Raw genomic sequence first — 27,893 nt, 5'->3', positions numbered from 1 at the left:
GTGATAATGAAGGAAGAAAAACACAGGAAACGTACAATTTGCTGTGAAAGCAAATTCATTTCTAATGGAATATTTCTCAATATTTTCCATGGAGCATGAATCATAGGTCTTGAAGGGGCCACAAAAGGTCATAGTTTATTCTCACTTGGAGGCAGCAATGTACCTATGGCACCCTAGACAAAAGATTTTTCTTTCTTAGGCCAGATGAAAGTATAAAGAGCCAATTGTCAGGGGGAAAAGCAATCAATATGAAGTCTTGCCTTTGCTTAAATTCAGGAATTAATAGAGGGCAGCTGCAGGTCTCTCCTATTATTTTCATATCCATGTCTGGGCTGAGGTGCTGGCATCGCAGCCTTCCTTCCTGTCCACACATGCCATCTTTTTATCTGGGCCATTTCTCTGTTCTCTGTAAAATCCTGCAGCCAAAACAAATACTCTACTTCCTTTAGGGCTCTGGGTCTGTCTCCTCCAGGAGCCCTACTGGACCACTCCATTCCATTATGACCTCTGCATTCCTGGAGGAGCAGGTAGAGGTGGCATTGCCTGGAACAGCCTGATGATCTGTGGTTACCTTTCTTTAGCTCTTGAATTAGACTGTGAACTCAGTCGTGACCCAGTGTCCTCACCCTACCTGCCAGCCGCACAGCCTCTTGTAAGGGACTTTTTAAAAATGCTTTTATTATTTGTATGTGTGAGAGAGAGAGAGCGAGCACATGAGTAGGGTAAGGGCAAAGAGAGGGGGAGACGGAAGATCTGAAGTAGGCTCTGCACTGAGAGCAGAACGCCAGACACGGGGCTCGAACTCAAACTGTGAGATCATGACCTGAGCCGAAGCAGGATGCTCAACCGACTGAGTCACCCAGGCGCCCCAGCAGCCTCTTAGTAATTATTAACTAGATCCTTGACTGGCTCTGGCATCCCATTAGGTGTGATGATTTTTTAAAATGTTATTATTGTGCTGGGAGCTTAAAAATGTTTAGTTCAATACTTTTTGTGGTCTCTAATATCTCTGTAGAAGGACGTCCACTTTTCAAAAATGTTGGATCATTGAAGCTAATCAGTTTCCTTTAGAGAAACATGTTTAGAATCTCAAGTACTTTCATACAATATATTACAACTTCAGTTTTTATTTGTGTTTTAAGACTTATATACAGATCGTGAGCCTGAAGAAAACAGGTGGATGTCATGGTGATAGGAGAAAAGACAGATTAAAGTAAAATGCTTGGGAAGCACCATTAATTTAATAAAGAATACTATTTAGAGATAACCCAATTGTTAATGTTTTCTGCCCAAAATAACTTAGATGCCTTTTACACATGCGGTTTACTCCACTCACTTGTGTCCAGGGAGTTGAGACTGTGAAACGACAGCAGAACGTGTGGTAGGAGGTGAACAGGAGACCCCTGCCCCGACATGGCTGTAACTTGGCTGCCATCAGAGTATGGAACGATCCCTCCCCTACTTATTCTCTGCAAGCCTTCTTCAGTTCTGTGTCTCATTCTCCTCCTGCTCCACTGAGTGTGGGAACTGTCTCATTGATGAACACCACGCTCTGCTCGGGGGCTCCGTGAATGACACCATTGAGAGCGGTTCCACATTTCTGAATCTCCTCGATTGTCTCCCACCCCCCTCCCATCCTTGTATGATTCAGCACCCAGACCGCCACAGGGACTTTAATGTTACTTTTTTTTTTTTTTTTTTTTAATTCCCTCATTTGGTGCCTTAAGTGCATTTATTAGACTTGTTTGGCACATTAAAACACTGACCTGTCATTCTTGTTAGGAATTTTATGACAGGTCCAAGGGGACTCTCGCTGTCTCTTGCTTTGTGTATCGAGAAACGACATGAGTGGTGTCAGAGCTGGGGTTTACAAGTTGAGGCAGACTATAATTTCACAAGCAAAGCGTCTATATGGTCTACTCCTTTAAAGCAGACTCTGCATATAAATGAGAAATTCTTGTTTTACTGGCTTAGAACCAAGGGAGAAGACCTGTGACAAGTGAAGTCGGTCTTCTGAGGTTGATTGAACCCTTGCCTTTGCTTACATCTGCAAACAAGTTTTTCATCAAAAATATTTGCATGGTTTGAGAGTGAAATTAATTTTATGTGAGTGCCTTACTTTCTTCTGAATCTTTACAAACTTTCATTACACTGAACACGTAATTGTTATTGGACTGTGTTTATTTGTAGAATGTATTATATATAAGTGGAAATTTTTTTTTTCTTATTATAAGACTAGGATTTTGAGAGCCACTTTTCTGTGTGAGAAACTGCCTTAAAAACGCATTTCTTTCGCAATAGGGGCATGGGGAACGTGGGGCGGGGGGCGGTTTGTGAGTGATCGCTTATCTGAAATGTTACGTGAAGAGTTAGGCCTCACTTGAAAATCTTTTAGAATTGCCCAGACTAGCCCCAGTGTCCTGCGTGTCTTTCTGATTGATCCCAAACTGTATTCAGTGAGGGAGGGTTCACAGTCCTTCAGTGAGGTTCTAAGCCGGGAAGGTCTGAGTTTCTAGGAAAACTTGGACTTGCTCCATCAGCTTGCCAGTCCATCGTATAGCTCTTAGATGTCAGCTTCCGGACAAAGCGGTTTTGCCTGTGTGTGTGTGTGTGATATTGGTCAAAAATAACTGTTAGCATTTTGGAGTATACCCGATCTCTGAAATGTTTGGGAGCTTTACTTTGAACGTGATGATTTGGCTTTGCTGTCATACATAGACGTGCACAGACATATGTTGTGAACGGGCATTCCATAAGGGGACCTGCTAGGCCTCCTTCAGACCATAGCTTGCTGCTGAGCAACTGGAAGTTGACCAGTAGGGTTGTCTCTGCAAGGGCTGGCAAGTATTGATGGGCCTAGAAGAGAAAGTACAGGTCATGGAAGGGGTAGGAGGAAGGTGTGTGATCGTCCATGCAGCTGTCATCATGCCGGGATTGAGTAATGTCATGAGACTCGGTTGCATCAGTGCCAAACTATGTCGCTTCCCAAGAGGTGTAAAGTCCGTCTCCACGGAGGTACCCAGTGTATCTGCTTCTTTCTGTCCTTCTTCTGCCCTTGCCAGTTATCTCGATTGTTTACATCTGTTCTTACATTTACACAGTTAAGACAAAAACTTCACCTAACGATCCATCGTCGGACTTTCTTTGGCCTTTTTTTCTCCAAGGAAAGTTTTGTGATTTGATTAGTTAGCATTTATAAGGAGGATGTTCTAAGAGGAAAGGCTATGTAGTGTGATCCCTGGTTGTTTGCTAGCGAATGCTTAATCCCTTAGCCTCAGTTTTTCTCTCTGAAAGTGGGGATGATACTAATACCTATCCAATAAAGTTGTGAGATAATCCATTGTAAGGGCCTTCATCACCACCACCACCACCACCACCATTATCTAGCAATATACACAGGTTTGCTGATCTTTTTTTGTTCTAAGGAGATGTGATAAATTGTGTGCAGGGACTTGATTAGCTGACTCCTGGAAATCAGTGGAAGGTCTAGCCTTCATTTTACTGCCTACTTACTCTAGCCTTGCTTTCGTGGGGTTGATGGTGATGGCAACAGATCAGACGTTTCTGACAAACGTTTATGGGAATGTATGTATTGTTCAGACGTAGGTTGTGGAGAAGACCACGGGCCCGCTGTTCCACTCATTTAAGGTAAGCTCTGCTGTAGTTCAAGCCTCAGCTGTTGCTTTTCTTGGGAGTAATAAATAGTTAACTCTCAGAGCATGCCTGAGCAGCCATATTCAGACAGGCCTGTAAAGCAGTTCCTCTGGGTATGCCTTGCCTTTTACATTTCAATTAAATCCCATGCTACTTTCAAATAAATTAAAATGTATTTATCTAAGTAGACACCACACCCAACGTGGGTCTGGCACCCCTGACCCTGAGATCAAGAGTTATGTTGCTGTACCACTGAGCTAGGCAGGTATCCCAAATTTCATGCTACTTTTAATCTTTATTTCGTGTGTCCTCCTTTTCGGCAGTACCGAAGGGCTGTAAGGCATATGGGTAGATCTTTATGGGCTTTGGAGTGAGATTACCTGGCTTAGAAATTCCTTGCATCTTGTAGATCGTAAAATCAGTTACTTCTCTATTCCTCTGTTTTCCTATCTGTGGAATAGGAATGACAGTATCCATCTTGAAGGGTTACCCTGAGGATCAAATGACATACTGTGTAGAAAGCACTTAGCTTCTGGGTCATTGTAAGGTTCCAGTAAATAAGAACCATGTTAGGCCCCCAGTTTCCATTATGGCCAGACATTGAATAACTCTTCATTTTTGTTACCTGCCATTTTAAAGTATTCCAGGTGGGGCGCCTGGGTGGCTCAGTCGGTTGAGCGTCCGACTTCGGCTCAGGTCACGATCTCGCGGTTCGTGAGTTCGAGCCCCGCGTCGGGCTCTGGGCTGATGGCTCAGAGCCTGGAGCCTGCTTCTGATTCTTTGTCTCCCTCTCTCTCTCCCCCTTCCCCATTCATGCTCTGTCTCTCTCTGTCCCAAAAATAAATAAACGTTAAAAAAAAAAAAAATTTAAAGTATTCCAGGAAAACCCATGTGAACTTGTGTGATTGGCTAGGATTCTTTCTTTCTTTCTTTCTTTCTTTCTTTCTTTCTTTCTTTCTTTCTATTTTTTTAATGTTTATTTTCGGGGGGGGGGGTACACAGCACACAAGCAGGGGAAAGGCAGAGAAAGAGGGAGACACAGAATCCGAAGCAGGCTGCAGGTTTCTTTTGAAGACACATCTTCTGAACTGTCAGCACAGAGCCCGATGTGGGGCTTGAACCCAGGAGCCGTGAGATCATGGCCTGAGTTGAAGTCGGACGCTTAACTGACTGGGCCACCCAGGCGCCCCTGGTTAGGATTTTTTAGATGTCTTCACATTCTTGTCATCATGCTCCAAAATAACACATTCAAAAATTTTACAATGGGAATTTAGCTTGTGTGCCCTTTTGCCTTTCAGACTTGTTAAACAATGGTTAAAATGCCATTTCTGAAGGTACCACTGCTTGGAGTTGCTTAAATGTCGCAGTTCTTTGGATGTCCGATAATTCAGAAGAGCAAATGGTGTCCCATTACCTCACTTGTCTGCCACATTTTATTTCACAGCTTGTAGTCTTTTGGGTCTTGCTTTTTTCTTTCTGTAGTTTTTACTCTTACAACTTGAAACGGAAACTGTCATGTCGGAAGTGTCTTCAAAAGAAACTGTAAAGGGTTCTTCAAAGGGTAGGGTTCTCAAGACCAGGGATCAGATCTGGTGATCTGTGTATCCCAGTGCCTTTCCAGCACCTGCTAGGCATTCAGAATAAAGAATGTCATTTACTAATAAACTGCTAAAAATCCATGTCAAAGTGATGGGAAAATTCTGAGTTAATTCACAGAGATTCTTTTTCCTTTTTGTTTGTTATTGTACTTAATTATATGTGCTCTTAGTTTTTCAAATTAAGATAATGAATGAAGGGAAGAGTGCTTTTCAGAAACACCCAGCCCTTCTGACAAAGTCCATTAGGTATATGGGTTAGGTCCACTTATCTGTAAAAAGGGTGAAGGAATGATTATTCATTCTTCTGGTAATTTGTTTCCTTTTGTGGGGAGGAGGCTGGGAACATCTCGGAAAATATTTTTAAGGCTCTTTAATAGTAAAAGACCAACTTTATTTTTTTGTGTTATTAGCAAATATTTTCATGTAGATTACTCATTAATGTTTTATAAATGTCTTCGTGTGGTTAAAAATTACCGCATTTATCTGCAGGAGTCAACTCTCAAACTCTGTGTCACACCCAGGAATAGATAGAGTACACTTTTAGTTGCAAATGAGTCTGGTCACTGCATTAAATGGAGTAATTTTTCTCTTTGTCTACCGCCATTGTGGTCTAAGAGGAGAGGGAGGGAAGTGGGGAGATGGGCAGCAGGGAAGAGCAGGCAGGAAGGAGGCCAGGAGAGCCTGGTGTGGGCAGGGGGGCTGGTGGTGGCAAGTGCAGTGGGAATGTCAATCAGGTGCTTAGGGAGGTGGTCATGACTTGCTGACCGGTGCGAGCCCAGTGAAGGGATGGAATGAGTGGTGGGTGCTAGATGAATTGGACATGTCTCTAAGATAGATGGAATCTGCTCTTTGAGAAAAACTTTTTTCCTTTAATGAATATTTTGTACTCCTTCCATCCCAATTGGACAAGCAACAGGATGAACAAAACAGGATGAGAAGGCAAAGTTAAAAAAAAAAGTAAATAACTTTTTTCTGCTTGTCAACTTGGCTGTCGCTTCTCTGAGGACACTTTTCAGTGACTCGGAAGGTATGTTGCGCACTGTTTTTTGAGGATGTGAAGACTGCTGGGTAAAAGGTGGGGGGGAGGATGTTTTAATGCTTCTTTCTGGGCCCATCCAAATGTGGAGAAAGCTGGCCTCAGAATTGCCCAGATCAGTGACTTTCCTTTATGATGTTTGGTTTGGGGTTCTTTGAATATACCCACATTTCTTATGTGGTTCAATGTAACCTCCTCTCCCCTCCCTGACCCTCCTTTTGCAATTTGGAGAGAAAAGTTTTTTTTCCAAGTCTTTCTGTGTCTTGAGTTAAAGTGGAAGCATTTCATGATTTAACTGTGGCACCTTTATGGAAACTTTATATGTTGCATTGTAGAGCCAGAATTAACACTAGTTTTGTGGTAACTTTCTGGCTATAGGAGTTTCCACATTTTGACTTAATTTGAAGAGCTTCCCATCATTACCGAATTGTAATTTCTATTCTAAACTGACAAGAAATGGAGGTACAGCATCAAGGGAAGAAAAGTCTTTAGGAATAGGAGTAGAAACTTAAGATCAAAATATAAGCATTATTCTTAGTGTATTTAAAAAAAAATTTTAATGTTTATATTTGAGAGAGAGAGAGAGAGAGAGAGCGTGCGTATGTGCACGAGCTGGGGGAGGTGAGGTGCAGAGAGAGAGGGAGAAGCAGAATCCAAAACAGGCTCCAGGCCCGAGCTGTCAGCACAGAGCCGGATGTGGGGTTCGAACTCACGGACCATGAGATCATGACCTGAGTCGAAGTTGGATGCTAACCGACTGAGCCAACCAACAGGCGCCCCTATTAGTGTATTTTTGAGTGAAAATGTTATTCTGTGAGAGGACTGGCCACGTGAATTTTATGTCTTGTTTTGCAGTTCTCATTAAAGTGAATATATACACGCACCTCATGTAAATGTCCTGTTAAACTCTGGTTTGCTTGTCCTTTTCTTGACGTGCCCAGTCTTTAACAGGTTCCAGGGTTGGATTATTTTGGTTCTTGAGGATTGGATCTTGAAACATCGGTTCAATGGGTCTCATGCTACATCCAGCAGCGTTGATTTTCTGTGCCTACTGTACCAACAGAGAAGCAGTGAGGTCTTTGCAAGTAGTGTAATCAATCTCTATACGTAAGTTGTCTTGGAGTATAAGCATGAAATAGTTATAAAATATTAATAAAGTATAGAATACAGCCGAAGCACGGTATGTTATCCCATAAATTAGAAATTAAGATCTGAATTAACTTGGTTAATTTATTCCTTTTTTTTTTTCCCTTAAAGTTTATTTATTTTGAGAGAGAGAGAGAGAGTGAACAGGGGTGGGGGCAGAGAGAGGGAGAGAGAGAATCCCAAGCAGGCTCTGCAAAGTCAGCACAGAGCCCGATGCAGGGCTCAAACTCATGAAACCGTGAGATCACGACCTGAGCCAAAAGCAAGAGTCTGACGCTTAACCCAGGCACCCCTAGTTAATTATTCTTAGTTAATGATCAAGACAGTTTTTATTCTGTGAGTCAAGTATTCACATTTTAAGTGACCTAGTTCTTGCATCATGTGCTTAAAGTAAATAACATCTCTGACATCTCAGAATTTTATTATTGTTTTTAATATTTATTTCTTTATTTTCCCCCAGAATTTTAAAGCTGGTAGTATTAATGTGGTGATTTGTAAATTTTGCTCATCAGAGGACCCAGGGAACTTAAAAAAACAATATAACAAAATAAATGCGGTCGATCTTTGGGTTAATTTTAGGAAAGTGTCAGATTGTAGGTGGGTAAGGCCTGGGCATTAGTCGTTTTGAAAAGTTTCACAGTTGATGTTAATCGCAGTGGAGATTGAGAATCGCTGCTTAACCGAATCCTCAGGCTAGCTTAAACCCCTAGGCCATGTTTCCCCTAGAACATTACACTGCACATACTGCGACCCTTGTCTGTCCATTTCATTCAGGTTAGTGTTCTTGAGGAAGTTTTGCAGTTTTTCAAAGTGCTTAAAGATCTTTTATTTTGTATTCGGATACTTACTAAGGAAACTACACGGAGGTTGTGTTTATTAATCCTGTTAACTAAAATTGGCCTCAAACAAGGGCCATCAAAGAGAAATTTGATCTCCGCAGGGTACAGATTTGTTTTCTCTCTCTTTAGATGTAAACACAATATTTGTTCACCTGTTGTACACTAAAATTCAGAATTGCTCAGAACAGCTAAGATTGCTTAGGGTGGATGAGGTTGGAAAAAGTGAGAAAAGAACCATCTGACCGCTTGGTGCTTGCAGAAGCTGCTTTTACCCTGTTTCTGCTTGACTTTATGAAAGAATTGGGGAAGCACTGTTGCTTCCCCTCTTTGTGTCCTTCGTTCTAGATTGTACCTACTACCTCGAATGGGGGAAGTGTCCAGGAAACACCTTGGTATTTGACTCCGGTCGTCCCACAGCGTACGTGAATCCAAGGGATTGTATCTGGTGTCAGGTGCAGGTCATTACCAATAACTTTAACAGGGAGGGTTGTTAAAACACACATTGCTGGTACCAGCCCCAGGGGTTCGGGTTCGGGTTGGGGGTAGGGTGTGCTGATGATTTGCATTTCTGAGGAGTTCCCAGGTGATCCTGATGTTTTCGGTTCTGGGACCAGGCTTTGAGAACAACTGAGGTGAGGTAGGTGAAGGGTACTTGTAAGGAAAACTGTAAGGGTAGCGCACTTGAAAGAGAGAACTCTTGGGATTCAGTTTGGTCACAAAAGGGGCAAAAAAAATCCACGTGAATGCAGAAAAATGAGAAAGAATCGGCTTAAACTCTTCAATCATAAGCTCAAAGGTAAAATTTTTTTCTTGGTCTGAAATTTTTTCCCCTTTGTCTCCTGGAATTTTAAAGACCTGACATTTGCATCAGGGACTCTGTTTTCAAAGGATTTGTTTGTAAACCGTCTTTCAGTTTACGTCTCTAACTCCATTGCCATTTTATCAGGAATTCCTCTTTCTTTGTGCCTCCATTCCCGCATAATGAGACTATGATTGCCAAAGATATCCTAGGAATGTTTTAAAGTTTAATGAATAGCATTACGTGCGTGTGGGGATCACCGAGTTAGGAAACTATTCTGAACAGATCAGGTAATAAGCAAGTACATTTCTTTCACCAGTTAGCTGTGTTGTACATAGTAAAAGAAAAAGCCAAAAGCGGGAGGGTAAACATAGGTAGACCCATATGGAAGTTGGCTTCAGCATGTATCTTCTAACGAAATAGGCAGGTTTTAAAGCATAAAACTGGGGGGGAAAGGAAGTGACTCAGAATTCAAAATAGATAGGGTTGCACACCAGTAATGGTCCAGGAACGGTGCCTGGAGAAGAGAGGAGAAACAAGCCATGGGAGGCATTTGGGGTTGGTGAATGACTCCATAGTAACGTGGAAAACAAGATTATACATATTCTTTTTTTTTTCCCCCTCTGGTGGACAGGGCATCATTGTAGGAACTCAGAACTTTGTGCCTTGTTTTAAAAATCTGTTTCAAGGGTCAAACTGAATTCCAGACCGATTATTAGTAATTAAAGTTACAGCTCTTGAAGAGCTTTTCTCATGATCTCTAGATGAGTTCTGCTGCTGTTCTGTGACTTGAATTCATTGATCATTTTTCTACTCCTCATTGCACCTGTCATGCTGGTATCAGCAATTAACATTCCTCCGAGGTGAATAGAATGCCAGCCTCCATCTCAGATGGAACTCAAGAACAACAGGTGCATTCTACCTGTTTCTTGGCTTTACCCGGGGTGGTCAGAAGGCAAGTAATTAACCACAGAACAGACTCTGGAGAAAATGAGATTCTTTCAAATTTGAGCCAGAGTGCTGAAAAGTGGCTCTGGGTAATGTATTTAGGAGATGTAGGGAATGGCTCAACAGGAAGGGTGGAATAGCCTTGCCAACCTGACCTCTTTAAATTTATGTCAAGCTTGTTTCCCTTTGTCGATACAAATCTTAACTGTGCACCTTTCACAGACCCTCTGTGTTGTGCAGCTTTTTGTTGTTGTTGACTTAGGTTCACATCCAAGGTCACTAGACTTGAACTCCTAAGGTAAAAATCAGCTGATTATATTGTTACTTTTCCTCCTCCCTCTTAAATGAAGAAACCTGACAAAACCTTGTGGCTCTGATTAGAGGAAGAGTCCCCCTGATACAAATTTAACTCCGTTCCCATTCACTCTAGTTCCAGTGATCGGAACCTCGCTTTCCTCACCTGAGAATAAGAGGATTGGACCAGATCATGTCTAAAATTCTTCTTACTGTTCAGTGTTCATTCCTCTCTCACTTTAATTCCTCTAGAATTCTCTGCCACTTATATGTTCCTAATTTTCATGAAAAGACTAAGCTCTTAAATAGGTTCGAGTGTGGGCAGATTTCAAGAGCTTAATTATCTAGGATTTTCTCTTTGCAAGTGAGATGTTAAATTATCATTTGAGACTCTTTAGGTACTACAAGAATTTCTCTGAAATTTTATTAGCATTAAGTTAATCTTGACTAGGAACAAAAAAAAGGGAAAGAAAATTACCCAGGATAATTTTTTTCTTGTTTTAATAATTGCCACATATTTTTTAAGTTTAGAGAATGTTTTATTAATTTCTATAATCAAACCAATGTAGATAAGACTTTACGTATATATACAGTGCATTACCCCTGTACAAATGGAAAAAATTGTTTAATATTTCTAGACCAGTATGGCTGTTAATTTCTGTAGTTTGCCAACCCAACACTGTACAACTGAGATACTTTTCCCAAAGTTGACAGCACAGCTAAAGTTTCCAAAAATGCATATATATAATATGTGTGTGTATGCATATGTTTGTATTTTCATAAAAAGATCAGTAGCAGTATGTTACGCATCAATAGCAGCAACAGCTTTTCTAGGTTCTGTAGTCCTCTGAACAAGATGATAGGGACATCTGGGACACTCCATTAATAAAGAAGAAAGAAAAAAAGTCAAAACAAAACAAAAAACAAAACCGCAGAAAACAGCAAAGTTCTGTTACTGTCGTGGTACCTGGCACCAGTTTTTAGTAGCTTCTCAGTTGGTAATTGGCACATTTTAACATGTAAAGCATTGAGGCACCTGGGTGGCGCACCGCTGGGTGAGTGTGCGAGTCTTGGTTTCAGTTCAGGTCATGATCTCGTGGTTTTGTGAGTTCAAGCCCCGTGACAGACTCTGCACTGGCAGCTAGGAGCCTGCTTAAGATTCTCCATCTCCCTCTTTCTCTGACCCTGGCTCACTCACACACACACACACACTCTCTCTCTCAAAATAAGTAAATAAACTTACTAAAAAAAAAAATTAAAATGGGAAGCATCTGGCATATGGTAGACATACATGGACATCGCTGGTGTGATCGTTCCTTCACAATGGAATCACCCGGGATTTAAAAGCTTTTATTTTTTTATTTTTATTTTTTTGATTAATTTATTTTTTTTAACATTTATTTTTGAGACAGAGAGAGAGCATGAACAGGGGAGGGTCAGAGAAAGAGGGAGACACAGAATCTGAAACAGGCTCCAGGCTCTGAGCTGTCAGCACAGAGCCTGACGCGGGGCTCGAACCCATGGACCGCGAGATCATGACCCCAGCCGAAGTCGGACGCTTAACCGACTGAGCTACCCAGGTGCCCCTCACCTGGGATTTAAAACAAGTCATGCTCTAGTCGCTGCCTCCAGAGATTATGGTGTAACTGGTACAGTATATGTTTAAAAAAAAATTTTTTTTTAATGTTTATTTTTGAAAGCCAGAGAGAGGCAGTTTGAGCAGCGGAGGGGCAGAGAGAGAGGGAGACACAGGGTCCGAAGCAGGCTCCAGGCTCGGAGCTGTCAGCACGGAGCCTGATGCAGGGCTCAAACTCACTAACTGTGAGATCATGACCTGAGCCGAAGTCAGAGGCTTAACCAACTGAACCACCCCCACTACCTAGTATATTTCTTAAGATTGAGTTCTCATTAGTTTACATTGCATTTGTTAGAGCACTGGGTGGGTTTTATTTGTATGTCATCTGCTATTTAAGGTATTGAATTATTTGTGAGTGGCGGAATTCCTAAGGGCACAAAAAGCGATGCTTTCTCATCTTAGGCGTACCACAGCTACCGTAAAGGGTCTGTCTTGGCTCCCATCCTGTGCCTGCCTCTTGTCCGTGAACCCGATGGCATTGCCTTGCCGCTGGTCTCTCATCTATAGGACACCACCCATGCTTGTCCTTTTTGCTTTGGTTTCTTAGGATTATTTGTGGTCATATTACTCAATCTAGAATGCCATTGATTTTGAGAATATGTCATTATTTTATGTATCTCCACAAAACAGGAGACAACCATCCTTGAATAATGACTTGCCATTAATGTAAAATGCTTTCCTTTTTCAGATGTTAAAATGAGGAAAGAGAAGTTACTTGGAACCAATGAGATACACTAATTTAGTTTTTAATTTCTCTTCCAGATTTAATCAGGTCTTTATTATTATTATTTTTTAATGTTTATTTATTTTTGAGAGAGAGACAGAATAAGAGTGGGTTAGGGGCAGAGAGAGAGGGAGAACACAGAAGCCGAAGCAGGGTCCAGGCTCTGAGCTGTCCGCACAGAGCCTGACTCGGGGCTTGAACTCACAAGCTGGGAGATCGTGACCGAGCCGAAGTCGGACGCTCAACCTACTGAGCCACCCAGGCGCCCCACCCCAATCAGGTCTTTAAAAATCACAAATTGATACGGGGTTTTCCTAATTCTGTGTTGCATAATCATTTCATGTACGCTTGTGTGTGTAAAAATTGGAGAAACTTACTATTCTATTTACTTTTCAGTTATAGGAATGTGACCAATTTGTTTAAACACTATTCCTTCTAGATCTGTCCTCGAGCATTTATCTACAAACCATAATCTTGCGATACTCTTTGTTAGTTTTAGCTTCTCACCAAATGTCTGTCTCATTATGCCAGAAGGCTCATTTTTTTTTTAATGCCTATATGTGTTTGAACACACACACACACACACACACACACACACACACACACACACTGTATGTGTGTACATGTTTGCCATTGTTACCACTTGGGTGGGTTCTGTTTTGTCTAAAACTTCTGGTAAGATTTTCACTTTGGGTTTCACTTTAGGTTTTTGGTAAGATTTTCAGAGCTCCTCTGTGGTTCATCCGTGTGCTGGTTTTTACAGCATTATCCTATTAAAAATGATATAGTCTGGTTCTTATGTGCTTCTAACATTTATGTGGAAAACATTTAGTCCTGGCGACTTGTCCCTGCCCCCCACCTTTTTTGTTGGTTTGTGTTTTTTGGCCTACCGTGAATGTTAACCATGTTACCTTTGAATCTGGACCATCTCCCTCTAAATACCTTCCTTGCATAAGATCTAATTTAAATTTATTCCAGGTATATAAGCAGTATATGAGGTTTGGTAGTTTTTATTTTTGAGAGGAGTTTAAAGCTTTCCTGTAGTTTATCAGGGCATCTGAGTATTTTTCTTTGGTGAAAGTGTTACATGTAAAACCTGTGGTAGCCAGTTAAACTCAGTTTCTCTCCCATAAGGAGGTACTGGTGAGATCCACTTAAGATACTCTGTTCCTCTGTGAAGACCAGGTTTGATGAGGTGATGCTCAGCTTAGATGTACTGTTGTTCATTTTATGAATGGCTAAAGATTAAGAGAGTACTTTTTATGTCACTAAATCTCTACCTAGAACATTTGATTTTTAGTCTCCAGTTCCTCATGGAAAAGTTAGTGCTGTAGCCACATGTAGTGTCCTGGCTCTGTGTGGTTTTCTTCTGTCTCTGGGTTGTTCCTAATGCTTCTATTCCTATAGACTCCTGTTGGAAGCTACATAGTCCCTTTTGCATTAGGGTTTGTGTGTGCGCATGTGTGCTTAGGGCACTTAACACCTCTCTGCGTGGTAACTCAGTGCCTTCCAGAGCTGATGGGATCAGACTGCCTTTGCCACGTCCTTGCAGTGTTCGTGTGTATCACTCTCTGCCCTCCATCCTGTGCTGCTTCTCTCCTTAACACCCCCTTCTCCATGTCCTGAACCACTCTGTCTTCACTTTCTTTCTGTCTTTGTTTCTTCTGTTACTGCTCTCCATGGGAAGGGATGTTTTCTTCAGCACACATAGTGTTTTTGAGGAGAAAGATTTGACTTTTGGGCTGTCCGCTTAAGAAGACCTTCCAAGAGTAGAGGGGAAAGCCCTCAACTGAGGACGTTTCTGGAGGGGGGGGACCACATTTGTTCTTTTTACAGAATCCCTGTTCTAATTTGCAACAGATCAAGAAACTTTTGGTACCCTAGGCGCATAGGAACCGTGCTATTTTAGCACGTTAACCTTAATCATGTTGGTTTACCTGAGCAGGATTGATTTTACTAGACTGACTACTTAAAATATGGTACAGTAGGACCCCCCACCCCCACCCCTCTCCACTGGGATATATTTTAAGATTCCCAGTGGATGCCTGAACTGCAGATCATACCAAACCCTGTACGTACTATGTTTTTTCCTATGCCTGCATTCCTATGATAAAGTTGAATTTATGGATTGGGCACAGTAAGAGATTAATGACAATGACTAATAATAAATTAGAATAATTATAACAATATGCTGTACAAAAGTTGTGCAAAATATCAAACCGAAAGTTGTATGATATCTCAATATATCTTGTTCTGTACTCCTCCTTCTTGCGATGATGTGAGGTGATAAAATACCCACACGATGAGGTGAAATGGCGTGAATGGCACAGACCCTGTGGCCTGGCATTAGGCTGCCGTTGACCTTCTCAGGATGGGTCAGAAGGAGGGTGGTCTGCTTGGTGGGTAACGAAGGCTGCCGTGCAAAACCTTGGATAAGGGGGACCACTGTATTGTCCTCTATTCCTTGGGTCTCTTTGTGCAGGTCTCTCTGCTAGTTGTCATAAATCTGTCCTGTGAGATACCACGATGACATCTGGCACGCCTTATTTGTTTATTGTTTTTACTGTGCATTTTTAGAAGAGAAAAGACCCGCAGTGACCCCTTTGTGTGTCAGCCCCTTAGGTCAGGTTTTCCGTCCTGATTCAATGCATGTCGGGGCTGCTGAGATTGGTTGCAGAGTTTTCCTCTGTCGGACTCAGGAGCCAGAAAGCCACGACGAAGTTTGATTTGGCTGGTGGCAGCCTTTTCCAAATATGAATCTGGAGGCAGTACAGTAAGCCCTCTAAGAAAAGAAGGAGAAGGGAAACCAAACACTATAATTGGAAATATTTGGGGAACATTTAGAAATGGGGGAAAGCAACCCGTCGGGGGCTTGGAGTCTCCCCCAAGCTTGTGTTGTTGTGGCGCTCGGAGGCCAGCCTTTCTTTCCAGGCCGAGCGCTCCCTTCGCTCGGGAGAAACCATAGAGCAGCCTCTGTCCTGCGGGTGCTGCACGCTGACTTGCTCCAGACAGTCTTGAATGTGACCTGGCAGCCGGTGCTGTTTCCTGCTGACGTGGCCTCCCACAACCGAGCAGAACAGAGCCGCCTCAGTGTGCTGAGGGAGGAGCGGCCGAAGGCATGAATCACCAGCGGGATAAGGAACAAATTAAGAGGGGAAAGCGCCTAGCTGTTCGGGTTTCCTTCTAGATATACTTAAAAGACACCCTTTTTTATAGGAAGGGAGGAGGAGGAAGAAAAACAGGAGTGGTGATTTGTTTGGCCATAGGAGGGGTTTCTTATCAGCGGGAGCTAACTTCTGGGGTGAGACCCAGGGCGCCGCAGACATCTGAGGGGAGGCTTCAGAAGGCCTGACCGGGCCGCAGCCTGCAGCCTGCCCTTGCCGCGCTCTTGCACAGGCCGGTGGGCATGCGAGCTCCCAGGCCTGGCCTGCAGACGAAGCAGAGGCAAACTGTAGTTTGTGCCTTGGTGGCAACAGCTCTTTCAGCTTGGTAGGAACTGGAGGAAGGGGCCGTGAGGGGCCGCGGAGGAGCAAATCCCGCCGCATGGTGTCCGCGTCCGCACCTGCGCTGCCAGGATCCCGTCTGATGCTCAGTGTCGGCCTGTTGCGTCCACCGCCTGCTGCTTTGAATTGCTTTCTTGAAAAGCTCCGAGTACAGCTCCTTTTGCCTTATAAAGGGGCCAAAAAAGTCAAGTCCTGGAATTTCAGATTGAGATGGGACTTCGGTCTGATTTAGACCTTCCGTGGCTTCCACCGTTTCCAAAGGTTATTGTAGAGCCTTTTCTTTAGTTAGTCTTACGTGGAACCTCCACTTTTAGCAACAGTGGGCAGTCGGGGTGGTGGCGGGGGAGGGGCGCGGAGAGGCCTCAGGGATACCTGCTCATCCTTCTGGTGGCGGCCCTCAGAACGTCTCCCCTGGCCACCCTGTGCTCCGAACACACATACATTGAAAAGCCACTGAGCTGATACACCTGTCTCGTTTTATACATAAGAACATTTTGCCTTTCAGACAGGCCAGTCGGTTAGGTGATACTACAGCGACTTTCAAGGTGTCTTAGAATAAAAGTTGTGTTCTTTGTCTCCTGCTTTTGAGCTTTCATAATCTCTCAGCTGTTGTGACAGTAGCCTCTCCTGGTCTCCCTGCCTCCAGTATGGCTAGTAGACACACCATGCTGTTAGATGTATTTGTAGTCTAGAGAGCTAGAAATCGTGGAGTGTGACCCCGATGGCGTCCCCGCTCTAGGTATGAGGTGAATGTGGAATGGCATCAGGATTGCAGATGAGGGGAAACCTTTGAAAGGAAGAGCCATCAGTGCTGTTGCAGCATGGCTTACGTTTTTCAGGATGGTTTACATTACAGAAATGGGAAAGTTACAAAGAGAAAGTCGGCGATGACCCTCAAATACTTAGCCCAAGCGATAGGGAGAATGTGGAGCCCATCTGCCACAGAGATGGGGAGAGCTTTCTCGGTTTTTCAAAAAGCCCTCTTGCTCTTTTAGGCTCCTAGGAGTTGCTCTCCTTGAGGCCTCTGGAGATTGCCAAGCGATTTGATACCTGTTTTCCTTTATCGTTGTAGCATCCCTGTGTGATTGGTGGGTGGCTTTTGGCATGCGGTGTAACTCTTAGTTCCTGGCGTATCATTCCTTCACTTATGTGATTCCCTTGAATCAGTTTGGTGGGTTGTTTACCCTCGATTATGGAGCAAAGCTGAGGCAGATTCAGGCCCAGCGTGTGGATCTCATTCCTGCTTCAGCATTGGCTTTCCTCCATCACCTTCAAGTCTACTAGGTGGGTGGACTTGTATTTACAGCACATTTTGGAAATCCTTTATATTGGCCATATTTTGGAGTGTTTCTTCTCCCCTATAAGCCACTTTCCTCTTTTGCTCTCCAGGTTACCCCTCTCGGCTCAGTAAAACAGAAACCTCTGCCCGTAGCAAATGAATTCTCAGGAAAAGCCAGCAAGATAAGAGGGACATGGAGACGATGGCATACTAAGTGTAGAATAATCGGTCTATTTACGTTTTCAGTCAAGTCCTCTGATTTTCTTTACAGAGGCTTTGATATGTTTTTCATAGGCCATACACCGGTGGAATTAGAAAGTTACCCCAAATCATTTATGATGTTTTATTGCTGTTGTTTTGGGCTAGGCTTACGCTGTGGGCAGGACTAGAAGGGGAGAGACAGCTTTATATGTTGGTCCTGTTTCAGTGGCAGGGGAGCTGTCTATGTAATTATCTGCTCTTTTTCTCGCAACTCATACTGGGGGGGGGGGGGGGAATATCCAGAGACTCTTATTTCCAAATGTTCTTGGTAAGTCTCTTCTTCAAATACGACTGTGAGTAGGACGCCAGGGTAGTGGGAGTGCTCATTCTTTTGTGTGATGGTAATGAGATAATTTGTGCATTACACATTTTCAGGACACTCTTTGTTGAAATGAAACTTCAGAGTCTTTGCCGAGCCACATTAGCAAGTCTCTTTTCTTTATTTAAAAAAAAAAAGTCTTTATTAACTTCGTATGTTTTGCTGTCATCAGTTGCATCAAGTAATACCCTTATTTCGAGAAAAAAAGAGAACTTAGGCCATCATTTGTCTGGTGTCTCGTCTTTTGTCCATCCCTTCCCCACGTACTGTCTGACCACGTCTGGTTAAGAGTTGCTATTGTTCCCGCCATCAGCCACCTAGCCCCAGTGGCAGCTTGGCCAAGGGGCTCCATCCTGGTCTTGCAGGAGGAAGTGGGTGCTCAGGGTTGGGTGCAGAATTGCTGGTAGCATGGGCGGCCTACAGCGGGTGGGCCCTCACAGAGGCTGCCAGCAAGGGACGGGCACAGGGATGTCCATTATACTGCGGGAGGCAATGGGGCAGGCCCGACGTAGCCACCCTGCCGGCCCAGATCTGGAATGGGTCTGTACATTGTTTGCTGGTCAAACCCGGAAGGCCTTGCTGTGGAAGCGGCGGTTCTGTGGTGAAATCTGGCCGTTGCTGATTTTTGGAATTTTATTTCAGTGCTCCTTTTCCAGAGCAACTGGAATTTATTTGGTTAAAGCAGCTAATTAATCTGTTTGATCTTGATGTGGCAGTGAACCGTATCAAATTCCAGGTCAAATCGCTTTCCCTTGTAGAATGTTTGCTTAACCTTTTGAGGTTTATTTCATCAGCTTATGGACTATTGAAAGTTTATTTGTCCTCAATATTCTAATCTACGTGGTGGCATGGCTATTGCTCTAATAATGTTCTTAAGTGTAAAACCTAATTTTGTCTACAAATAAGAAAAGTCACATTTACAAATGGATTGCAAAAAGTTGTAGGTAGAGTCTGTGACTTAATCATATGAGCAATACCATATATGGAATGAACTTTGAAAAATATTTTGCCATCTGGTCCCATTTATTGAAGATGAAATACTTTTTTCCCCTTTCTAATTCTCATTAAGCTGCCAGCTAATATTCATTATCCTTATTGAAAAGGTGAAGAAACAAAAGTTCAGAATGGCCAAGTAAGGTATCCACAGTAAAGTAGCAGATCTAGAATTTGAACTCAACATCTTGAGTTCTAAAGCTCCTGGTATTTAAAAAAGCATTTTTTAAACTTGCAATAATTATAAATTCACAAGAAACTCGGGAGAAAAAAGTACGTGGAGATCCCATGTATGTTTGATCAAGTTTTGCCTAATGGTAACATCTTGCATGGCTACAGTATAGTCTCAAAACCAGGAATTAACATTGGTACAATCCAGAGTTTACTCAGATTACACCAACTTCCCACGGATTCATTTGTGTGTATGTTGATTTGTGTAGTCCTTACCACAATCAAGGATATTCTTTAAAAAAAAATTTTTTTTTTTTTAATGTTTATTTATTTTTGAGAGCAAGAGAGAGACAGAGCACAAGTTGGGAAGGGGCAGAGAGAGAGGGAGACACAGAATCTGAAGCAAACTCCACGCTCTGAGCTGTTCTCACAGAGTCTGATGTGGGGCTCGAACCCACAAAATGTGAGATCATGGCCTGAGCCGAAGTCGGATGCTTAACCAACTGAGCCACCCAGGCACCCCAAGGATGTTCTTTTACAAAAAGGCTACCTTGCATTATATTATAGCCACTCCCTTATTCTCTTAACACCTCTAATCTGCTTTCCATCTCCCTAATCTTATCACTTAAAGAATATTCTATACGTCAAATCTTACAGTGTATAACTTTTTTTAATGTTTATTTTTTTTATTTTTGAGAGAGAGAGCAAGAGCGCAAGCGCGAGTTGGGGGGGGGGGGTGCAGAAAGAGAGGGAGACACAGGATCCGAATCAGGCTCCAGGCTCTGAGCTGTCAGCACAGAACTTGACGCAGGGCTCGAACTTATGAACCGTGAGATCGTGACCTGAGCCGAAGTTGGCGCTTAACTGACTGAGCCACCCAGATGCCCCTTTACAGTGTATAATTTTTAAAGATTGGCCTTTTTTCTCTGAGCATAATTTGAGATCCATCCAAGTTGTGTGTACCCAGAGTTCATTTTATTGCTGAGTAGTATTCCATGGTATGGATGAATTGCAGTTTGATAGTTACTTGCTAAAGGACATTTGGTTCTAGTTTCAGGCAATTACAAGTAAAGCTGCTGTGAACACATGTGTACAGGTTTTTGTGTGAACATGCTTTTCATTTCTCTGAGATGTACAGTGATATGTTGTATTATAATTACATACTTCATTTTGTAAGAAACGCCAAACATTTCCAGAGTGGCTGCACCATTTTGCATTTCTCCCAGAAGTGTGTGAATGGTCCAGATTCTCCTCAACCTTGACAGTATTTGGTCTTACCTTGAAGCTTTTCTCCCCACCCCACCTCACCCCCTCACCACCCCCCCCCCCCCCCCATCAATTTTCAATTATTCCAGCACCGTTTGGTGAAAAGAGTTTTTTCATTCCACTGCTTTTGCACCATTGTTAAAAATCATTTGGGTGTATTTATGTGTGTCTATTTCTGGGTCCTCTGTTTCTGTTCCATTGACCTATGTATCTGTCTCTTCAATACCGCACAGTCTTGATTACTATTGTTATGTATAGTAAGCGTTAACATTGGCTCCTGGTATTTTAAAAATGATTTTTATTTTAAAAAATGATTTAGGTATTTAGGTGAAGACCCAAAAGAGGCTTGTCAGTTCTTCTTAAAGAAGTACTTCTAAATATGAGTTTTCACTTAGGAGTTTTGGTTCGGCTCTGACTTATTCTGAGAAAATCGGTAGGAAAACCGTAAAGGAAGTGTGCAAAAACATGAAGACAGATTAAGTAATAATTGGTTTGTAAGTCCGAAGTTCTATACAGCTGTTACTGAGGTCCTTGAGTGACTTTGAGTCTAGAGTGACCATAAAGACTAGATCTTTGGGTCTGTTTGGCTTGAAACACCAGCTGTTGGTAATCAAAAAGGGAATTACATGAGTAGAAAGTTAAAAAGTTAAGATTCAAGTCCATTTCATTTTATTTTTTAAATATTATTTATTTTGGGAAAGAGAGCACAAGTGTGTGTGCAAGTGGGGGGAGGGACAGAGAGAGAGAGAATCCTAAGCAGGCTCTGCACCGTTTTAGACGATGTGGGGCTCGATCCCACAAACCGTGAGATCATGGTGCCAGAACCAAGAGTTGGACACTTAGCCAGCTGGGCCGCCCAGGCGCCCTGATTCAAATCCATTTTTTTTTTTTAATTTTTTTTTATGTTTATTTATTTTTGAGACAGAGAGACACAGAACATGAACGGGGGAGGGTCAGAGAGAGAGGGAGACACAGAATCTGAAGCAGGCCCCAGGCTCTGAGCACAGAACCCGATGCGGGGCTCGAACTCACGGACTGCGAGATCATGACCTGAGCCGAAGTCGGACGCCCAACCGACTGAGCCACCCAGGCGCCCCCAAATCCATTTTTAAAAAGTCACTGCTTGTGTATTTTAAGGTACCTCACTGGCACTCAAGCCTTCTCTGTGTTTTGTCATCTTCAGAGAGCACAGATACTGTAACATTTTAGGTTTGGAGAGGAGATATAGAGGTCGATTAGTTCAGCCTTTACACCATACAGGTAGGACACAGGGTCCTTTTGTAAATGGCACGTCATGCAGGGCAGATAGCCTGTCCACACGGGGGGAGAGAATCTTGATCCAGGGTACATGGGCTATGCTGTGAATACTCACACACTTACTTTATCAGCCGTTACTTAGGGAAGCCCGTCATTTGGGCCCAGCTGAAACATCTTTTTGCAAGGATGTGCTATAGACAAAAAGCAAGTAGAAAACTAATTCTGTGGCCTGCACGTATATGTCCGCGTCGGTGCTGTAATATTTCTCACACACTAGCTTTAACTGATGTGCGCGAAAATTTGCGGGAAGCCTGTCCGCCCCTGCCATATCCCAGTGCCGTTTCCTCTGTCTGGAGTCATAACCTGACTGTTGATGGGGAGCCTAGTGTGGGAACTGGTTCAGGAGCTGCAGCCTCATGAACTTGATTTGAAATCGTTTTCTGTAACTCTAAACCTGAGGGCCAGAGGCTTGGAGGACAACCTCAGAAGGCAGCTTTGCCTGGAGGTGAGTGCCTTCTTGGATCCATGTTCGCTGTGTATAAAATGCACATCGGGGTCCAGTTTGCCGTTCTCGGCCTCCTCCTTCCCTGGGCTCTTTTGTGCCCTGGGTTTCTAGTAGGGGCATCCGGGGAGGAGGGGCTGGGGAGGCGTCAGCTGTTGACCGGAGTCTGCCTTGTGGGGAGTGTGTTAGCCTTGTGCCCCTACGGCAAGCTGTTCTTTTCCATCTGATGTGGGCCTGAAGGCAAGCACAGAAATGGGCACCACCGCTGTATGGTACAACACGCAACACACACCTAAGCCCCCATCCTCTTCCCTTGAACAGAACCTCGGCTTGTAGAGCTGTGCCTGGAATTAGGTGGAAGTCTGGCTGTGCTTTTCACCTGCTGGGGGGAGCTGCCCCTCGTGCCCCGCAGGTCTTGACTGCATTTCCGCAGGTTCTTCTCTTTAGTGTTCATTATGGTCACCAGCCTGCCAGCTTGAGCCTGGTCCCTGCTGTGGGTTATATGAACATCTAGGGGTTAGACCCCAACTCTAACAATTCCTATTAAGTGTTATGGAAGAAATGCTAAAACATTAATGATACTGAAGCTGCCTTCTAAATAACATTAGTCTACTCCTTTTGGGATTGTGATGGAACAGAGCAATGAAAAGGCCAACTATAAATCAGAAATGTCAGTTTGATGAGCTGCAGGGGGTGGGGCAGGATCCAGTATTGGAGTCGGATTAATAGAAAAATCTATATGATTGTATAATTTAAATTATACTTGTCTGTAGGATGAGGGTTGTACTTTCATAATGTTGGAGTTTGTTTTTTTTATTGGGCTTTTAAAAGCCACATAACGGTAAGCTGTTGCTAAACATTTATATTGGCTGCAACTGTTTTACAAATGTAGAACAATGGAAGGAATCCCTATTTTCCACCTTTGGATTTGGTCTTTTTACCCCAACTTCCTGTTGAAAGGATTGTTGGCAGCTTACATTTATGAATATTATATGTTGAGATAAAATAAATTTAAAAGAAGTGGGGGGAAAAAAGGATGTCACGAAAATAAAGCCATCAAAGGCCACCAAAGAGAAGGCCAGGAGTGATTTTGACACTCCTTTTTAGAAAGCTCTTAAAAATCTCATTCTTGTTTTTGTCAGTGATTATTGTTGGTACAGTGTTTCTCTACTTTTTTAGCTGTGTTCGTTTTTAACTGCTACATAGAACTTTGATTGGAAATAGCACGCAATGACATTGGGACTGTTTCACTTTCACGTCTACATTTGGGCAGGCTGTTGGATTTTGGTGGCATGGAATGTGAACTAACTGATCGCTTTTCCAATCCTGTTATTTTCCAGTGTGGTTTGGAAAAAAAAAAAGTCTCTACATATGAAGTCAAGAAAGCACAAGGAAGCCTTCTGGTTAACGAGTTTAGTGAGTTTCAGATTTTCCTCTTGTGGAGAGTCCTGGAAAATCACTTCAGAAAAGAGGTCATGGGTCATGTATAGAAGAAACTGCTTCGCATGCATATAAGACTTAGCACACTCTGCGGGCTATCATGCATTCTTGCCTAACCTCGGATGGCTCAGCTCAAAACCTATTGATTACTGTACCAAGAATTGGAAACAAAGCCATTTTGTGCAGCATTTAGGTTTGTGACTGGTTAGATTTCTTCAGACTTAGGGAGAATATAGAAGTTCGTTTGACACGTGTGTGTGTTTACCAAAGCCTGACAGTGTATTATTTGTGGCAGGGATCATCTGTAATGCATTTAAAAAAATTTTTTTTATTGTTTATTATTTTTGAGAGAGAGAGAGACAGACAGACAGACTGACACTGAGAGCAAGCAGGGAAGGGGCAAGAGAGGGAGACACAGAATTGGAAGCAGGCTCCAGGCCCTGAGCTCTCAGGACAGAGCCCGATGCGGGTCTTGAACTCACAGACTGTGAGATCATGACCTGAGCTGTAGTCGGCCGCCCAACCAACTGAGCCACCCAGGCACCCCTGTAATGCATTTTTTAAATAACAGTTTTATTGAGTTATAATTCACATCCCTTACAGTTTGCCTATTATTTAAAAAAAAATAAAAAATTTCTTTAATGTTTGTTTATTTTTGAGAGAGAGAAACAGAGCACGGGTCAGGGAGAGGCAGAGAGAGGGGGAGACAGAATCCGAAGCAGTCTTCAGGCACTGAGCTGTCAGCACAGAACCCAACACGGGGCTGGAACCCACGAACCACAAGACCATGACCTGAGCCGAAGTCAGACGCTTAACTGACTAAGCCACCCAGGCGCCCCTACAGTTTGCCTATATGAAGTATACAGTTCAGTCATTCAGTGTATTCACAGTTGTGTAACTATCACTGCGATGAATTTTGGAACATTTTCCTCACTTGAAAAAGGCTTATACCCATTAGCAGTCATCTCCAATTTCCCCGTATCCCCAGCCCTTGGCAACCATGAATCTACTTTCTGTCTCTGTAGAGTTGCTTATTCTGGACATTTTAATTGAATGGAATCCTATAGTTTGTGGTCTTTTGTGGTTGGCTTTTTTTCACTTCGCATAGTTTAAGGTTCATCTGTTTTGTAGCATGTATCAGGACTTCATTTTTTAAACTGCCAGATTAATATTCCACTGTGTAGGTGTACTATATTTTATGAATCCATTCATCAACTGGTGGGCATCTGAGTTGTTTCCACTTTGTTTCCACTTTGTGGCTGTTATTAATAATGCTTCTAGGAGCATCTGTGTACAAGGTTTTGTGCGGATAGATGTTCTTAATCCTCTTGAGTATATATTTAGGAGTAGGACTGCTGGGTGATATGGTAACTCTGTATTTAACTTTCTGAAGAACCGCCAGACTGTTTCCCATAGAGGCTGCACCGTTTTTACATTCTCACTGGCAGCATGAGGCTTCCCAGCTTCTCCATGTTATCACCAAACTTGTTATCTGTTCTTTTTGGTCTTCAGTACAATTTTACTCCCGCCCCTTTGCATTGTTAACATTTGTTCCTTCAGGGGGATGGGTATTTGTATACTAAAAGAAGTAGAATGTGGTTAGCTGTGGTATGGCTTTGAGTTCTAAGGAAGCTCTGTGCCAGAACCAGCATGCTTCCTTGTTTCTGACCTTGACCCCAAATCACAGCATTGACAAAACCACAGTGGTACCACAAACAGTAATTCTCTTTTAGAAGTTCAGTTTTGATCTTTTTGATTTCATCCTGAGCTATTAGACCTACATGAGAATGCATAAGATATATATAAAATATATGTGCTTATATGTAAAGGAGATATATAAAATACATATATATAGTTAACATATGTATAGTTAAAGAACAATGATAAAGACCCATATCACCCACCTAGATCATAAAATAAAAATTTACAGTTCTAGGTGATACTAAATAATGAAGATGACTGCGAAAGTATATAAAGATTGTAAACATGAATAATCATTAACAAATATCTGTGCCCTTCCTTATATCTGTCCTCCCTCTCCCCAAACCACTAACCTCTGGGGATAATCATTTTTCTTATTTTTCTTTGTAGTTTTACTGTATACACATGAATTCACGTAGATACCTACGCACACGCGCACACACACGCTGAGAAATGTAGTTTAGTTTGCTTGTTTTCAGACTTTCCATAAATCATACATATAGTCATTCTTTCTTGACTTCTTTGTTAACATAGTTTATGACCTTCAAAGATACTATGTATGGCTTTTTATGCATGCTTTTGTTACCATATAGGATTTGGGTTCCTCATTTCTGTGTTCTTCTCCTGATGAAGGTTTGGGTTTTTCCTGGATTTTGGACATTATGAACAGAATAGTGAAGCTGCATACATTTCCATTTGCACCTCCCGGTCTGCTGGAATCTCTCTAGAATATTTACCAAGGAATGGGATTTCAGCTTTATTTAAACAATGCCAGACTTACCCCAAAAGGCTGCAATGCTTTCTACTACAACCTTACCAGCCTTTAATAATTTTAGACTTTAAACATTTTGCCAGGGGTGCCTGGCTGGCTCATTTGGTTCAGCATGTGTCTCTTGATTTCAGGGTCGTGAGTTCAAGCCCCATGTTGGGCGTAGAGCTTATGTAGAAAACAAACAAACAAACATATATTTTGCCAGTCTGGTAGGTAATGGTATCTCATCATGGTTTTAATTGGCATATCTCTAAGTGTCTTACTAATTTAAAATGTAACCAAATTATGCATAAGCAGTTATGTTTTTTGTTTCTTTGAAGGAAAGTCAGCATTGAGTTACCTGAAAAGTGTATCTTTGCTATTGAAAAATCATTGTGATGGTATATTCCTTATACATATTGTAACTTAAATTTAGATCACTTAGATGAATGCCATCAGATTTTTTTCAGTGCAATGATTTTTCTCTTGCCATATCTACATAAATTTTTGTGTAATAAAGTTAAAAATGTATGGAATTATTTATCGATTGTTTGATATCTTTTGCCTAACTTACAGGCAACTACAAGCAGTAAGTCTGTGGTTTGCCAATATTTATTCGAAGCTCAATTTATATAAGTAGTCCTTTTTTTTTTTTTTTTTTTTTTTGTGGTGAATGGAGTACTTATACTTCAGAGGAATTCACAACTACCTTTTGTGTAGGCATGATAGGTGTCAGTGTTTATACATGTATTTGTGTATGTGTGTGTATATGTGAAAGGCTGAAAGATGTGGCGTTTTCATCTTTTTGGTGATTATTTGGTGCCAGAGGGAGGAAGATATTGTTTTTAAAGAGGAAAACTAATAATTTGGGAACTTAACAGCAACCTGAAATCAAATCTTGCTTATTAATTCAATGAGAAAAAGTAAGACCATCGCTTCAAATGTGAGGAAATGTGCTGAAAGATTCTTTTGTATGAAATCAAAAAAATCAATTAAGAATACTCAGTATGTGACTCATAAGAGGAAAATTTCATTGTACACTCATGGGTTTTGCTGGTGTGTATGTGTGTGTGTGTGTGCTTTCAACTTAAAAAAAAATAGCTACAGGTAAGTATGATCTTGTCGGTTGATTGGTGTAGTGTCTTAAGGGAGAAAAATGAATGAATTACAGCCGTTACTTTCAGTGCTTGGAGTATAGATGAATGTAAGGTTGTTATTTGAGGGAAAATATTTTCTGTTTCCTCCCATCAAGTACTTTATTATAGATTTTAGTTAGTGGCATAAATTATTTTCATACCTTACTCTTGAGTATTAATACATTTTTCAAGCTATCCCAGGAATATTTGTACTCTTACTGTTATAAGAAAAGCTTCCCCAAAAGTGAATTCTGTATTTCATTGAATTTTTGTGGGGGAGAGGGATAGTCTCAAACAGGTTCCCTCACTGATATTGGGAATCTAAATAGGACTGTTGAAGTACTTTCCATTTTTTCTCTTTATAGTTAAATATGTTTTTCGCCAAATTACAGTTTGTTTCTCCACGTGTACAACTGCAATATATTTTATAGACTTACTCTAGATTGAGAATTAATACTGTGCCATACAGAGCAGAATTAGTCTTTGTTTTCCAGTACACTAAACTTCAGTTCTAAAGTCATATGAATTTTTATCCTGTTTTCTACAAGTAAAATCGCATTTTATAAAATGCCTCGTAAAGATGTCCACATTATAGAACAGCATTTACAAATGGCAGTGGTAGGTACAAAGAAAAGAAAAA

At 42.0% G+C, this 27,893-nt stretch overlaps 1 protein-coding gene and 1 long non-coding RNA gene across 9 annotated transcripts in view; both read left to right on the top strand.

The window, feature by feature from the left end:
- The window catches only part of FNDC3B (fibronectin type III domain containing 3B), a 409,006-nt gene that overhangs the window by 153,232 nt on the left and 227,881 nt on the right, over positions 1 to 27,893 (top strand). The gene's annotated exons all lie outside the window — the stretch shown is intronic.
- LOC132684167 (uncharacterized) lies at positions 575 to 27,893 on the top strand. Its single transcript, XR_009612588.3, has 2 exons — positions 575 to 4,301; positions 4,536 to 27,893. It is a non-coding gene; the product is annotated as an uncharacterized LOC132684167 (long non-coding RNA).

This window comes from Panthera onca, chromosome C2 (genome assembly GCF_046562875.1).
Source record: "Panthera onca isolate mPanOnc1 chromosome C2, mPanOnc1 haplotype 2, whole genome shotgun sequence".
NCBI lineage: Eukaryota > Metazoa > Chordata > Mammalia > Carnivora > Felidae > Panthera > Panthera onca.
This window is presented reverse-complemented; position numbering and strand designations above follow the sequence as displayed.